At 33.7% G+C, this 14066-nt stretch overlaps 1 pseudogene; it reads left to right on the top strand.

The window, feature by feature from the left end:
* The first annotated feature begins 455 nt into the window (after positions 1-455).
* On the top strand, positions 456-967 carry LOC113224751 (annotated as a pseudogene).
* Positions 968-14066: the final 13099 nt, after the last annotated feature.

The following is a 14066-nucleotide window of genomic DNA, read 5'->3' on the forward strand; positions in this document are numbered from 1 at the left end:
GGAGGCTGAGGCAGGCGGAACACCTGAGGTCAGAAGTTCGAGACCAGCCTGGCCAACATGGTGAAACCCCATCTGTACTAAAAATACAAAAATTAGCCAGGTATGGTGGTGAGCACCAATAATCCCAGCTACTCGGGAGGCTGAGACAGGAGAATCCCTTGAACCTGGGAGGCAGAGTTTACAGTGAGCCGAGATCGCTCCACTGCACTCCAGCCTGGGCAACAGAGCAAGACTCGAACAATATATTAAAATAAAACAACAGTGTATTCGCCTATCTACTTTGCAAGAATCAAACAATAATGATAATATTCAATGTGACCAAGACTTCAGAAAGCCAATTAACTGTTTTCTACATTGGTTTATATATATTTTCTGGAGGTCAATTGAGAAAGCAATTTCAAAATTTTAAAATACCAATTTTCTTTGAAGAAAAGTTGCAATTCGCTTTTCGATCCGCCATCTGTGGTGGAGCCGCCACCAAAATGCAGATTTTCATGAAAACCCTTACGGGGCAGACCATCACCCTTGAGGTTGAACCCTCGGATACGATAGAAAATGTAAAGGCCAAGATCCAGGAGAAGGAAGGAATTCCTCCTGATCAGCAAAGACTGATCTTTGCTGGCAAGCAACTGGAAGATGGACGTACTTTGTCTGACCACAATATTCAAAAGGAGTCTACTCTTCATCTTGTGTTGAGACTTCGTGGTGGTGCTAAGAAAAGGAAGAAGTCTTAGACTACTCGCAAGAAGAATAAGCACAAGAGAAAGAAGGTTAAACTGGCTGTCCTGAAATATTATAAGGTGGATGAGAATGGCAAAATTAGTCACCTTCATCGAGAGTGCCCGTCTGATGAATGTGGTGCTGGGGTGTTTATGGCAAGCCACTTTGACAGACATCATTGTGGCAAATTTTGTCTGACTTATTGCTTCAACAAGCCAGAAGACAAGTAACTGTATGAGTTAATAAAAGACATGAACTAACAAAAACAAACAAAAAGAAAACAAAAACTGCAATTCCACACAATTGCTAATGTGTGAAGGTTAATATAAAACATGATATAATTGTATTTTTTAACTGATAGACCTTATTCTTTAGAGCAGTTTTAGGTTCACAGCAAAACAGAAAAGAAAGTACACAGAGTTCCCAAATCCTTCCCTATACTCTCACCAAACATCCACAACATGCAGTCTTCCCTGACACCAACATGTCATATCATTATGGTACATTTGTTATAACCAGTGAACCAACATTAACACATTATCCACCAAAGTTCATAGTGCTCATTAGGGCTCACTCTTGGTTTCACACGTTCTATGGGTTTTGATAGGTATGTAATGGTATGTATTCACCATTACAGCATCACACAGAATAATTATTCATCTCTTTTTTCATCCGCTTTTTTCCTCTCATCACCACTCCACTGTAAGTCCTGGGTCATGTCTCCATGGTTTTGCCTTTTTCGGAATGTCGTATTTTAAACCATATATATAGCCTTTTCAGATTGGCTTTTTTCACTAATCAGTAGGTTTTTAAGATTTTTCCACATCCTAACTCATATTTTTCCAGCTCTAAATAATATTCCATTATATGATTGCACCACAGTTTATTTATCCATTTACATAATTAGAGATATCTTGGTTGCTTCCAAGTTTTAGTCATTATGAATAAAGCTGCTATATACAATTGTGTATGTTTTTGTTTGGACATATTTTCAATACATTTGGATAAATAAGAAGGAATGAGTCTGCTGGTACAAGTATGTTTAGTTTTGTAAAAAAACTCCCAAACTTTCTTCCAAAGTTGCAGTACCGTTTTGCATTCCCACCAGCAATTAATACAAGTTCTTATTGCTCCATCCTCTTCAGTGTTTGGTGTCAATGTTTCGGATTTTGGCCATTCTAATAGGTGTGTAGTGCTCTGTTACTGCTGTTTTAATTTTTAATTCACTAATGACATATGCAGATAAACATATTTTCATATGCTTATTTGCCATTGTATGTTTTTGATGAAGTGTCTCATTTTTTAACCATTTCTTAATTGGTTTGCTTTTGTTTTTTATTGTTGAGTTTTAAGAGTTTTCTGTGTATTTTTCATTTCGGTCTTTTACCAGATATGCATTTTACAATATTTTCTATTTTCTCCTGGTCAGTGGCTTCTCTTTCATTCTCTTAACAGTGTCTTTTGCAGGGCAGAAGTTTTTAATTTTAATAAAGTTAAACATCAACATTTATTATTGGTCATGCTTTTTGCTTTGCATCTAAAAAGGTTGTTACCAAAACCAAGGTTATCTAGATCTTCTCCTATGCTCTAATATCTTCCAGGTGTTTTACAGTTTTAAATTTAACATTTAGTTCTATTATTAGTTTTATGTTCTTTTTGCAAAAAACATACGATGTTTATCTAGATTTTTTTTTTTTTTTAATATGTGGATGTCTTGTTATTTTAGCACCTTCTGTTAAAAAGTCTATCCTTTAACAATTGAATTGCCATTGCTCTTTGTTAGAGTATCTGACTATGTTTGTGTGGGGTTGTTTTACACGTTTTCTGTTCTGTTTGTCTATCCTTTCATCAATATGACAGTATCAATTACTGTAACTTTATGGTAAGTATCACAATTGAGCAGTATGAGTCCTCTGATTTTGTTTTTCTCCTTCAAAGACATTTTTACTAGCTTTTGACTTTTATTGTAAACTTCAAAATCAGTTTGCTGATATCTACCATATAACTTAGTGGGATTTTGGTTGAGATTGCAAGGAATTTATATATGTCAAGTTAGGAAAAACAGATATTTTAACAATATTGAGGCTTCTATCCTTCAAGACAGGTTATCTCCTCATTTTTTATTTAGATCCTATTTGATTTCTTTCTTCAGAGTTTTGTAGTTATCCTCATATAGATGTGATAACATATTTTACTAGATTTATACCTAAGTATTTCATTGTGAGGGTCCTAATGCAAATGGTATTGCGTTTTCTAATTTCAAATTCCAATTGTCTATTGCTGCTATATGGAAAAATAATTGATTTTTGTATAATATTTATATTTTGGAAACGTGCTATAATTGTTTATCAGTCCCAAGAGGTTTTTGTTGTTGTTGAAGATTCTTTTGGATTTTATACATAAACAATCCTGTCACCTATGTACAACAACTATTTTATTTCTTCTTTCTCAATTTGTATACTTTTTATTTCCTTGTCTTTTTGCTTTAGATAGGACTTCTAGTGTGATGTTGAAAATCGGTGGCAAGAATATGATATCCTTGCTCTGTTCTTGATCTTAGAGGAAAATAGTTTTTCATCATAAATATGTTATCTCTATGTTTTTGTGTAGATTTTTCTAATTTGAGGAAGTTCCTCTCTATTTCTGGTTTGCTAAGAGCTTTTATCATAAGCGAATATTATTTTTATGAAACGATTTTTCTTCATTTATTGAAATGTTCATATGATTTTTTAAATTGGTGAAACAGATTATATTAATCGATTTTCCAATGTTAAACCAGCCTCGTATGCCTGGAATAACATGACATTTATCATGCTTAGTACTCTCTGAGATTTCTGGATCTGTGTTTTGCTTGCTTGATTTTGTTTTGTCATTAATTTTGGAAAATCTCAGTCTTTAGTATTTCAGATATATCTCTGATTCTTCCTTTCTTTCTTCAAATTCTAGTATTTCCATTATGTGTATGTTACACATTTTGTAACTGTCCTCTGTCCTTGGATATCCTGATGTGCCTTTTTCACTTTTTTTCCTGTTTGCATTTTACTTTTGGAAGTTTCTATTGATATTTCTCTAAGTTCACTGATTCATTCCTCAGTCATGTCAAGTCCGCAGATGAGCACATCAAAGGAATTCTTAAATTTCCATTCTAGTGTTTTTGGTTTCTAGCATTTCCTTTTGATTCTTTCTTAGAATTTTTGTCTCTGTGTTTATGTAACCTGACTGTTCTTTTGGTTGTCCAATTTTTATTTTAGCACAATTAGCATATTAATTACAGCTATTATAACTCCTAATGTGATTCCACAACCTCTCCCATATCTGAGTCTGGTTCTTATGCTTAAGTCTCTTCAAACTATGTTGAGGGTTTTGTTTATTTGCTTGTTTGTATGTCTTGTCAATTTTTGTTGAAAGCTGGACATAATACACTGAGTAAGAGGAATGACAGTAAATAGAACTTTACTATGACATGACATTTTATGGTTATTTAACAAGGAGTTAGTCTATGTTTATTGTTTGCTATAACTTTAAGTGTCTGAAGCTTCATTTTTCCTGTTTTTGTCTCCCCTATTGGCCTTGGGTTTCCCTAGAGATTTATTCTTAAGTAAGGTCTGAGAAATACATTTCTGACAGTTGTATTCTCCTGTTATGATATTCCTGTTATGATACAGGAGCCCAATTTATGTTGTGGTAAGATTCTGGGAAAGAGGAAATGTTCTATATTTCTGTGATTATGCTTCAGTCTTTTGGTGAGTCTGTGCCCCTGGGTTTTGACCTTCATAACTGCTTCTCTGTTTCTACTCCCTCCTCCCTCTTTGAAGCTAGATAGAAAAGCAGAAGAATATTGGAATTTGATACCTCCTTTCCCCCATGTGAACGCTGGAGGTGGCTACGGTTAAGTATTTCTCTTTCACCAGGTTAATTAACTTCTGCTAAAACCCAAGGTAAATTAGGCTCAGGTAAAATTGCTTCCCTGGAAGTCAGTTTATTTCCCCCCAACTCAGTAAGGGGCACTAAAGGATTTTCCTCTGAATGACACCATAAAATCTTTACGGGGCTACTGGAGATAAAACTCATGAAAGTATGCCCTCTCTCCAAGACTGTGCCTCTCGGGAGTCTTAACTGTCAAGCTTGTTCACATGGAGCCTCTAGAAATGTATGAACTACATGTTAAGCTTTTCTACTGTAATACTAGTTTCAGAGGAGAATATTGTTCCTAGGCTTCTGCTCCAGCAAGTTGTGATTCTTTGGGTTACTACCCATCTTTCCATCTTAAGGAGCAGCAATTTGCTGTTGACCTCACATACTGCTGGATCTAAGAAGAGTTGTTAATTTTCAGTTGGTTCATCTCTTTTCTTATTGTAAAGATGGGAGTGATGACTTCCAGGCCTCTTACAAGAAAAAATGAAAGCAAGAATTTTATAGTTGTATTTTATTTATTTGTTTCATTATTATTACCTACAGATGACATATATATACATATGATATATATATGAGATATTCATAAGACATTGGAGTTAATTATTTCTAGAAATGTGAAGGTGTCATATCAATATCAAAAGTAAATTGTATTTCAATATTTGAGCAAAAACAGTGAGTAAAGTTTTGAAATAATTGCATTTAAAATTGTAGATGCAATAGAATAAAGAAGAATAAATTCAAACCCTATAAGCAGATCCCTTTAACTAGAAGAATGAGGAAAAATCTGATGAACGATGGAAGGAGATTTTAATTTTAAAGTGGGCAATATTTTTGAGCCTGTTAAAGAAAATAAAGTACTATAGATATTGCCACAACTACTCCTATGAAAAAATAAAGCACAGCTTTCAGAAAAATAGTCACGTTTATGAAAGTGTATCATTAATTAAGTCATCTTTCATCACCATTAAATATCAATTTTTTTACTCTATTATAAAGACAGATAAAATTGATTATTATAAGTACACATATAAATTAAAACTTAAAAAGAGCAAAATAAAATGCAAATAGTGACTCTCAGCAAGCCTGATAGAATAATAAAATTATTATGGTACGTGTTTTAATATTTAAAAAATTATTTTAAAGAAAAAAGTGCACACTATTAAAATATTAAAATATTGTTTAAAAATCTAAACTATATATAAACATTAGATAATTTACTCAGGCAATCAAGACTGGTACAAGTAAATAAAAAGTACATAATCATTCTTTTTAACAGCAAGACAAAAAATATACTATTTTTTTTAATCCTGACAATTATACTAATGAAGATTAAGATATTAAATATTTTTTTTTCTCCAGGCACTGTGGCTCATGCCTGTAATCCCAGCACTTTGGGAGGCCGAGGCGGGCAGATCACCTGAGGTCAGGAATTCCAGACCAGCCTGACCAACATGGAGAAACCCTGTGTCTACTAAAAATACAAAATTAGCTAAGTGTGATGGCACATGTCTGCAATCCCAGCTACTTGGCAGGCTGAGGCAGAAGAATTGCTTGAACCCAGAAGTGGAGCTTTCGGTGGGCCGAGATTGCACCTCTGCATTCCAGCCTGGGCAACAGAGCGAGACTCCATCAAAAAAAAAAAAAAAAAACTAATCATGAAGATTGTAAAAACAAAGTAGTAAGCCTTTTTTGATTCTAAGAAACAATAAAACACAGGGCGTAAAGAATGTATATGGGAATAAAGCCTTTAAAAAAAGATTTTAAGGTTTGATAAATTGTTATAAGTTGGATTTCTTTTTCTATTTTACACTTATTACAACAGGCCTACTTAGTGATTTCTATTTTACACTTATTACAACAGGCCTACTTAGTGATTTTATCTCATTTTTTCCTATGGACTCAAATAAGAATATACATTATATATTACTCATATACACATAAACAGAGACACAGAAATGCAGAAAAGAAGAAAACTTAAGAGAAAAATATTTATATTGGTAAATTAAATTAACAGCAAAGCTATATCTTTTGTGAATATGTATGCACTAAAATGATACGTAAAATGTATACAATATAAACAATTAAAATAAATTGACAGCCAGAAAATAATGATGGGTTGTCTGCACAATGTTTTCAGTCATTGACGAAGGAATAAAATGAAAAACACCCACATATATATGTATACACACACACAGACATATTTAAATACACATTTTTACATATATAACTAACATAATCATTACTTTCATTTCAAAAGAGTTCATAAAATTTCATGAATTAACCATTAAAATATTGAATCTGGAGCAATAATATAATTAAAGCAAAAGTTAAAGCAAAATCGATACATTTGAAATTAGCCAAAACCTTAGAACTGACTAATATAATAGAAAATTTTCAGGTATATCTCAAAAACACTTAAACGAGAGCAAAGCAAGGGGCAACACTAACAATGTATGATTTGATCACAGTTACTCAGAATTAGCACTGCTAATATACTTAATAGACTCCAAAATGCCCTAATGTATGGCAAATTTTTAGAAATATACATTTATCTAAATTTGTCAAGAGGTGCAAAATATGAAGATAGCTATACATGAATTAAGACGTCGAACATATTTATTTTTCAAAATATGCTGATGGTTCAACTGGTTTAAGTGCAAGACATAGCATATTTCAAGGAGGACAAATAGTATCTGAGGGATTCAGCTGCAGACAACAGAATTTATGCCAGCTATTTGTATGTGAATTATAAATTGCAATGTATTAAAAAATTGGTTAATTTATAGAAATATAGATTTGTTGAAAAACTAAAAAATGAAAGCTTGGCTGAGCTTTTAGCAAAAACTCTCAGAGTCACAGCAGATATCACAGAGTTTTCTGCCTTTATATATCAAGACAGTGTTTAATTAACTGCTATGCAGTGTTGGTTCTAGTATTGTCCCTCTTTCACCATGATCTAAACTATGAAATAGGTGTTCTGCATTTTTCCTGTACCTTTTATGAAGCTAGGAGGTTTTACTGAAGCATCTCTGATATAGCAGCAACAAGAAAATCTAAGGTCTTTTGGACCATACTAGCTAGCGGAATGGTCAACCATCAAATGATTGGTCTCCTTCTCATGATGCTTTATTTCTATGTTCCAAATTCCTTATATATTCTTCTTATTGGTGCAACCTGTACCAATAAGAAACTCTAAATCCAAGGCAGTCTAGGATATGTATTCTTCCATACAAAGGAAAGATTTCACAATCCAAAAAAAAAAAAAAAAAAAAAAAATAAGTTGATATAGCTAATGACTGGCAAAATGATTATCAAAGAGATCCAGAGAACCCTGCGTAGGCTAAACACAGTTTTGAGAATTCCAAGAGACTATCATTTATGTGACGTTTCATTTATCAACAGTTGTCGCATGATAAATTAAAACTGAATTTCAGAGGTATGTATTTATTATTTCATTTTAAAATATATTAAATAATTTATTAAATGTTAACATAGCACTTTTTCCCATGGAAAAATGTTTATATTTTCCAAAAGGGAAAAATTGTAGTATGAATTTTGGCATGCTTTTACATTTTTCAAATTTTCTTTCATCTGTATTTGAATAGAAGCAGTTGGGTTCTTCATATTTTCTTCTGTATTCAATCTATTATTCTCTTATTTTACTTTGTTTTAATATATACACACACACACACACAAATTGGCCTAGCCCAGATAATGTTATTGGAAAGGAAGAACTTTGTGTAGTTCTGAAAAGTTCTCAGGCCATACTTTTCTCAGAATATATATATTTCTCTCTCTCTCTCTCTCTCCATATGTATATGGTTATGTATACATATCTACATATGTGTATATATATGTAGAAAGAGATAAATGAATATATATAAGAATGTATAGCTGTAAGAATTAATATTCTTAATTTATATATATTTACAAATTAAGCTATTTAAACTCTACTACATTTAAGTTGAAGATGAAATAATCTCAAAACATTTTTACAGAGGATAAAAGAAAAAACAACAGAACCTTTCTGATATAAAGCCTTGAAACAAATACCACATTAATTAAAGAAAGACCAATCTCAGTAATGAACAACGCACATGCGTAAGTCCCAAATACATTTTAAAAAGTTGATATAGTGATGTCAAATAATTATATTTAATTAAACATGCAGATTTTAATCCAAAGGCATAAAATATATGTAGCAGTAGGCAGTGTATTAATTAAATCCATTGCACTTATATTTCAAAAGTATAAAATATCATCAAAAACAAATCACTGACATTGACACTAAAATTTATTGATAAAATTAAGAATATTATAACATTATAACAAAAAACACAAACCCTAATAATCGACTATAATGCTTTGTATTTGTTTACTAGTGAAATATTACAGGCATTCTCATTAATGTCAGAAAAATACTAAAATGATTTTACTTTTGATATAATGAGCAATAAGGATATATACATAAGACATCTGAAAGAATATACCATATATAAACAGTGTTACTCTCTAGTGTGAGATAATTATAGAGATTCCTTTTTGCATATTCCCTTTATCTAAAATTAATATGTCTTATTTACATAGTAAAACATTTTTAAAGAAATTTAAGTAAAGGCTGCTTACACAAGAGACTTAACAAAATCAAGACTTAATCAAACCAGAAAGTGTAGATATCATTGATGGGGACTCATACAGCAGGGAGATTCAGAAAAAGAGAATAAAGATGGCAAAATCATTTTCAGGCAATATCTATTTTAAGAAAAAAATAGTACAGAAAGCCAAATGGTGTATTTCATATAACTACATCTCGCGAATAGCAACAATAGGTCTATATCAGACATTAACTTTTGTGGGACAATGGCATAGACTGAAAACACATGTTCAGTGAAAATCACTTTCAAATGAAAGCAAAAATGGCAAAAACACAAAGATAAGACTGACAAATTATAAGACTTGCCATGAAGAAACCATGACATAGGTGGCCATTGCAGCTAGACTTCTGACCATTCCAGATCTGGCTTAATACAATGAATAAAGACACAACAGTAATAAGAAACTTTACCACACTCTTAACAGCCTTTAAGATGTTTATTTATACTATTTATATTCACTATTGTGAATAGTGCCATATGTTTATTGCGGCACTATTCACAATAGCAAAGACTTGGAATCAACCCAAATGTCCATCAGTGACAGACTGAATTAAGAAAATGTGGCACATATACACCATGGAATACTATGCAGCCATAAAAAAGGATGAGTTCTTGTCCTTTGTAGGGACACGGAAGCAGCTGGAAACCATCATTCTCGGCAAACTACCACAAGAACAGAAAACCAAACACTACATGTTCTCATTCATAGTTGGGAATTGAACAATGAGATCACTTAGACACAGGAAGGGGAACATCACACACTAGGGCCTATTGTGGGGAGGGGGAAGGAGGGAAGGATAACATTAGGAGATATATCTAATGTAAATGATGAGTTAATGGGTGCAGCACACCAACATAGCACATGTATACTTATGTAACAAACCTGTACATTGTGCACATGTACCCTAGAACTTAAAGTATAATAAAAAAAGAAAATCTGAAGTTGCTGTGAAGCAGACATAGACATTTTGAATCATATTAAAATATTGAGTATGTATTTTATATGCTAATTTTTATCATATAGTATGTTATAGATAATATAAAATCAATGCTGCATAACTATTATTTCCAAAATAAAATAAATGATCATATTGTAAATCCTTAAGATGAAATTAAATATTAGAGTAGTCTGTAAAATTTGCATAATTTAAGAAGTATGTATAAGAATATAATTCTATCTTATAACTCAACTTTATTACTTTGAACTTCCATTCTAACAATATGGTTAAAATCTAACCTTTTCAATATTTAATGACCACCCAGTATGCATTTTACAGTATGGGTTGTTTCCCGTTTAAAATATGGACATATTTAATCTCCAAAGACACTAATCATGCAAATAATAAATCATATGCTATAGTATTACCATATTGTGAATTTCAAAATACCATGGAATATAAATCTGTAAATAATAAACTTATACTATTCACCCAAACCCTAATAGTGATCCTTCATAATCATATTTAAAGTTTTATCTACTTTACACTACAATATGATTTCTTTTTGCTGTAATATATGAATTTTTTTAAGTTAGATTACTGAATAGTACTATGTTAATTTTCCATAATCAAACAATTCACATCACAAATATTAGATAATTTACTGATCATGCCCTTTCATTGCATGTAATTGAAATTTACACTGTGGTTTTCATTTGCATTTCCCTAATGATTGGTGATGTTGAACGTTCTTTCCTAAAACACAACATTTATCCACTGTTGGTGGGAATGTAAATTAGTATAACCTCTATGGAAAATATTATGGAGATTTATCAAATAAACAAAAGTAGATCTACAACTGGATCCAGAAATCTTTCTACTAGATATCTAATCAAAGGAAAATAAGTCATTAACCCGATCAAAAGACACCTGCATGCATGTTTATTACAGTAAAATTCACAGTTGCAAGATATTGAATCAAGCTAAGTGTCCATCAACTGAAGAATGGATAAAGAATACGTGATAGATATCACATTTTCATATGTATAATCTTCCAGGGAATACCACTCAACCATTAAGAAAGAATGAAATAATATCTCTTGCAGCAGCTTGGATGAAACCAGAGACCATTATTCTAAGTGAAGTAACTTAGGAATAAAAAATCAAATACCACAAAGACAGAGATACTGAGTGGTATAATGGACATTGGAGAATCAGAAGTGAGGAGGGTAGGGAATCAAAAATTAGTTATTCAGCACAACGTAAACTATTTGGGTGATGGGTACACTTTTAGTGTGGCTTTTAGCCTCAAATTTACTACAATACAATTTAACCATGTAACCAAAAATCACTTGTACCTCTAAAGCTAATGAAATTAAAAAATAAATAAATTTACAAATAGATACAAAGTGAGATTTTTGAAGAGATGGTAATTTTTACACAATGTTTATTGGGATCAGATATTTAAGTCTTTATTTAATATGTTATTTATCTATTAAAAATGAGATAGTCCCTTATTTGTAAATAAGGGAGAATGGCAATGAAAGAATTTAAATAAAATGTCCAATTGCCAAGGAATGTATAAAAGATGAACTTACCTTTATGAAATATATAGGTGAACAACCTGTGTGTAAGTTTATATTAAAGGAAGTTATGTAGTGATTCCCACCCGTCTTAAGGTGAAGTATTTCTTTATCCTTCCACTGCTGAATCACAGGAGATTAACTTTTTCTCCAAGTCTCTAACTATGTGCTGAGTAAAGTTATAGAAAAATTATTTCTCTTTAAATAACATGTTCCATAAAATTAGTCAAGGATTATCATTATACTCCAGGAAGGTTTGCAGATAAGCAGGTCATCAATCTAGACCAACTGAGATTAAATACATGCTATGCAGCCTATGCTCATAAACCAGGGTCAAAATATTTATAATGAATATTTTTATATACTTATTTTACAGCAGCTATATAGTATGAAAATCACCAACATAAAAATAATTAAACTGAATATTTGTAAAACTGGGGAGGAATTGCATTGATCTAAGACAACTACGTTCTAATTACTGTATAAGTTTTCTCATGTTGTTGTGTCATGTTAATAATTATCTTACACATTTTGTCTAGTATAATTGGTACTGATAAAGAAATCTGAACTGAGTGATTTACAACCATATTAAATTTTTAATTTCTTCAGAAAGAGTGTGAGATTATGTAAATGTATTTATGATCACAAACTGAGTGATGAGACCAGAAAACACACTTTTACATGTATTATAAAAAAGCCTTTATTAAGAGACTATATACATAGACTTTTTTACCCACTTATGATGTAGAAAGCTGCAAAGAAGATCACATTTATCCTAACATTGACAAAAAACTGTATAAACTACAAAATCATGACTTTGTTCAGTACAAACTACAAAATCCTAACTTTGTCAGTTAGGAGTAGCCAGTCAAACTCATTATACTCCTTAGTCAAACTAACTGCACTGGAGAATGTTGGCGAAGAAAAGGGTAAATTTAGGGCTTGAATTTCACATGTCAAGTGCTAAATAAGTGACCTGAAAGTTTCTATGTATGGCCTGAAAGAAATCCTTACCTTCTATAGCCATAGCACGAAGATTTCTGAAAACCAGCCCCCAGTCTCATCCCAATAGTGGCCACTACAGCACAAATTGAATTCCCAGCATCATAGGGTGTTCATAGAAGCAGTGGCCAGTCTGGAGTCATTGCCATGAGGCCAGCTGCAGTGGGGGAGGTATGGCCGGGGCTGCACACTCCATGGAGCTGGTGCAAGCCAGAAACAGGTGAAAGCCCCACCCCCTTCCATGGTGGAGGGGTGGGAGCCCTGCCCTCTTGGGTGCAGCTGCAGTGGCTTAGCTGCAGTTGCAGGCATGGGCACTCTCAGGGACCCTCCTGCCACCTCAGGATCAGAAGTGCCTATTCCTGTTGCCTGGCCTCTTCCTGCTCCTGGCACTTGCTGTGGTTTCAGAGAAAAGTTGTTGTGGCTAAGCCTGGGTGCTGTCACAAGCTGGCCCAGTGTGCCCATGTTTGGAGGAAGTGGGTCTAACAATGGTGTGGCATAGGCTTACAGGTGACTCTCGGCATGAACAGCCTGGGTGCTCTGGGCTCCATGGATGGCAGTATAATGGCAGCAGGAGGCAGACAGGGGCCTGGGCAGAAAGGAGTTGGTCCCCAGTAAAACCCCACCTTCAGGCTGGGGACAGCCGAAGGCCTGGGGGCTGTGCTGCCAGTTCTGTGGACCAGAATGAGAACTTCTGGTGCTTTCTCTGGGCCTACAGATGGCCACCCATGGACCAATGACCATGCACTTCCTCCCCTCTGAAGCCCATAAAAACTCCAGACTCAGCTATGTGAGGAAAGAACCTACCCACTGTGGATCTCCTCTGAGCTGTTCTGTCACTCAATAAAGCATCTCTTTGCCTTACTTATCCTCCACTTGTTCACATACCTCATTCTTCCTGGATGCAGGACAAGAACTCAGGACCTACTGAATGGTGGGGCTGGAAGAACGGTAACACAAACAGGGCTAAAACATGCCCCTTGCTCATCATGTTACAGGCAACAAGAAAGATAGAAGAGAGAAGGAAAGAAGATCTGAGGCCCTCTGGAGAGCTCAAACCTAGGAGCTCCCCAAGCCAGGACTGTGATACCCTCTTTGGGGCTCTGCAGTTCCCTGTGTCTTCAAATTTCTTGGCGTCACTGTGTTCCCCAGTGCCAGCTGTGAAAGGTGCTTGAGAGATACCTGGTCCAGCCTCAGTCTCACAGGAAGCTGGCACCCATGCTGGTGCTTGTTGCTGCCCACCCTGAACAGCCAGC

The sequence above is a fragment of the Piliocolobus tephrosceles genome, chromosome 14, assembly GCF_002776525.5.
Source record: "Piliocolobus tephrosceles isolate RC106 chromosome 14, ASM277652v3, whole genome shotgun sequence".
Classification (NCBI taxonomy): Eukaryota; Metazoa; Chordata; class Mammalia; order Primates; family Cercopithecidae; genus Piliocolobus; species Piliocolobus tephrosceles.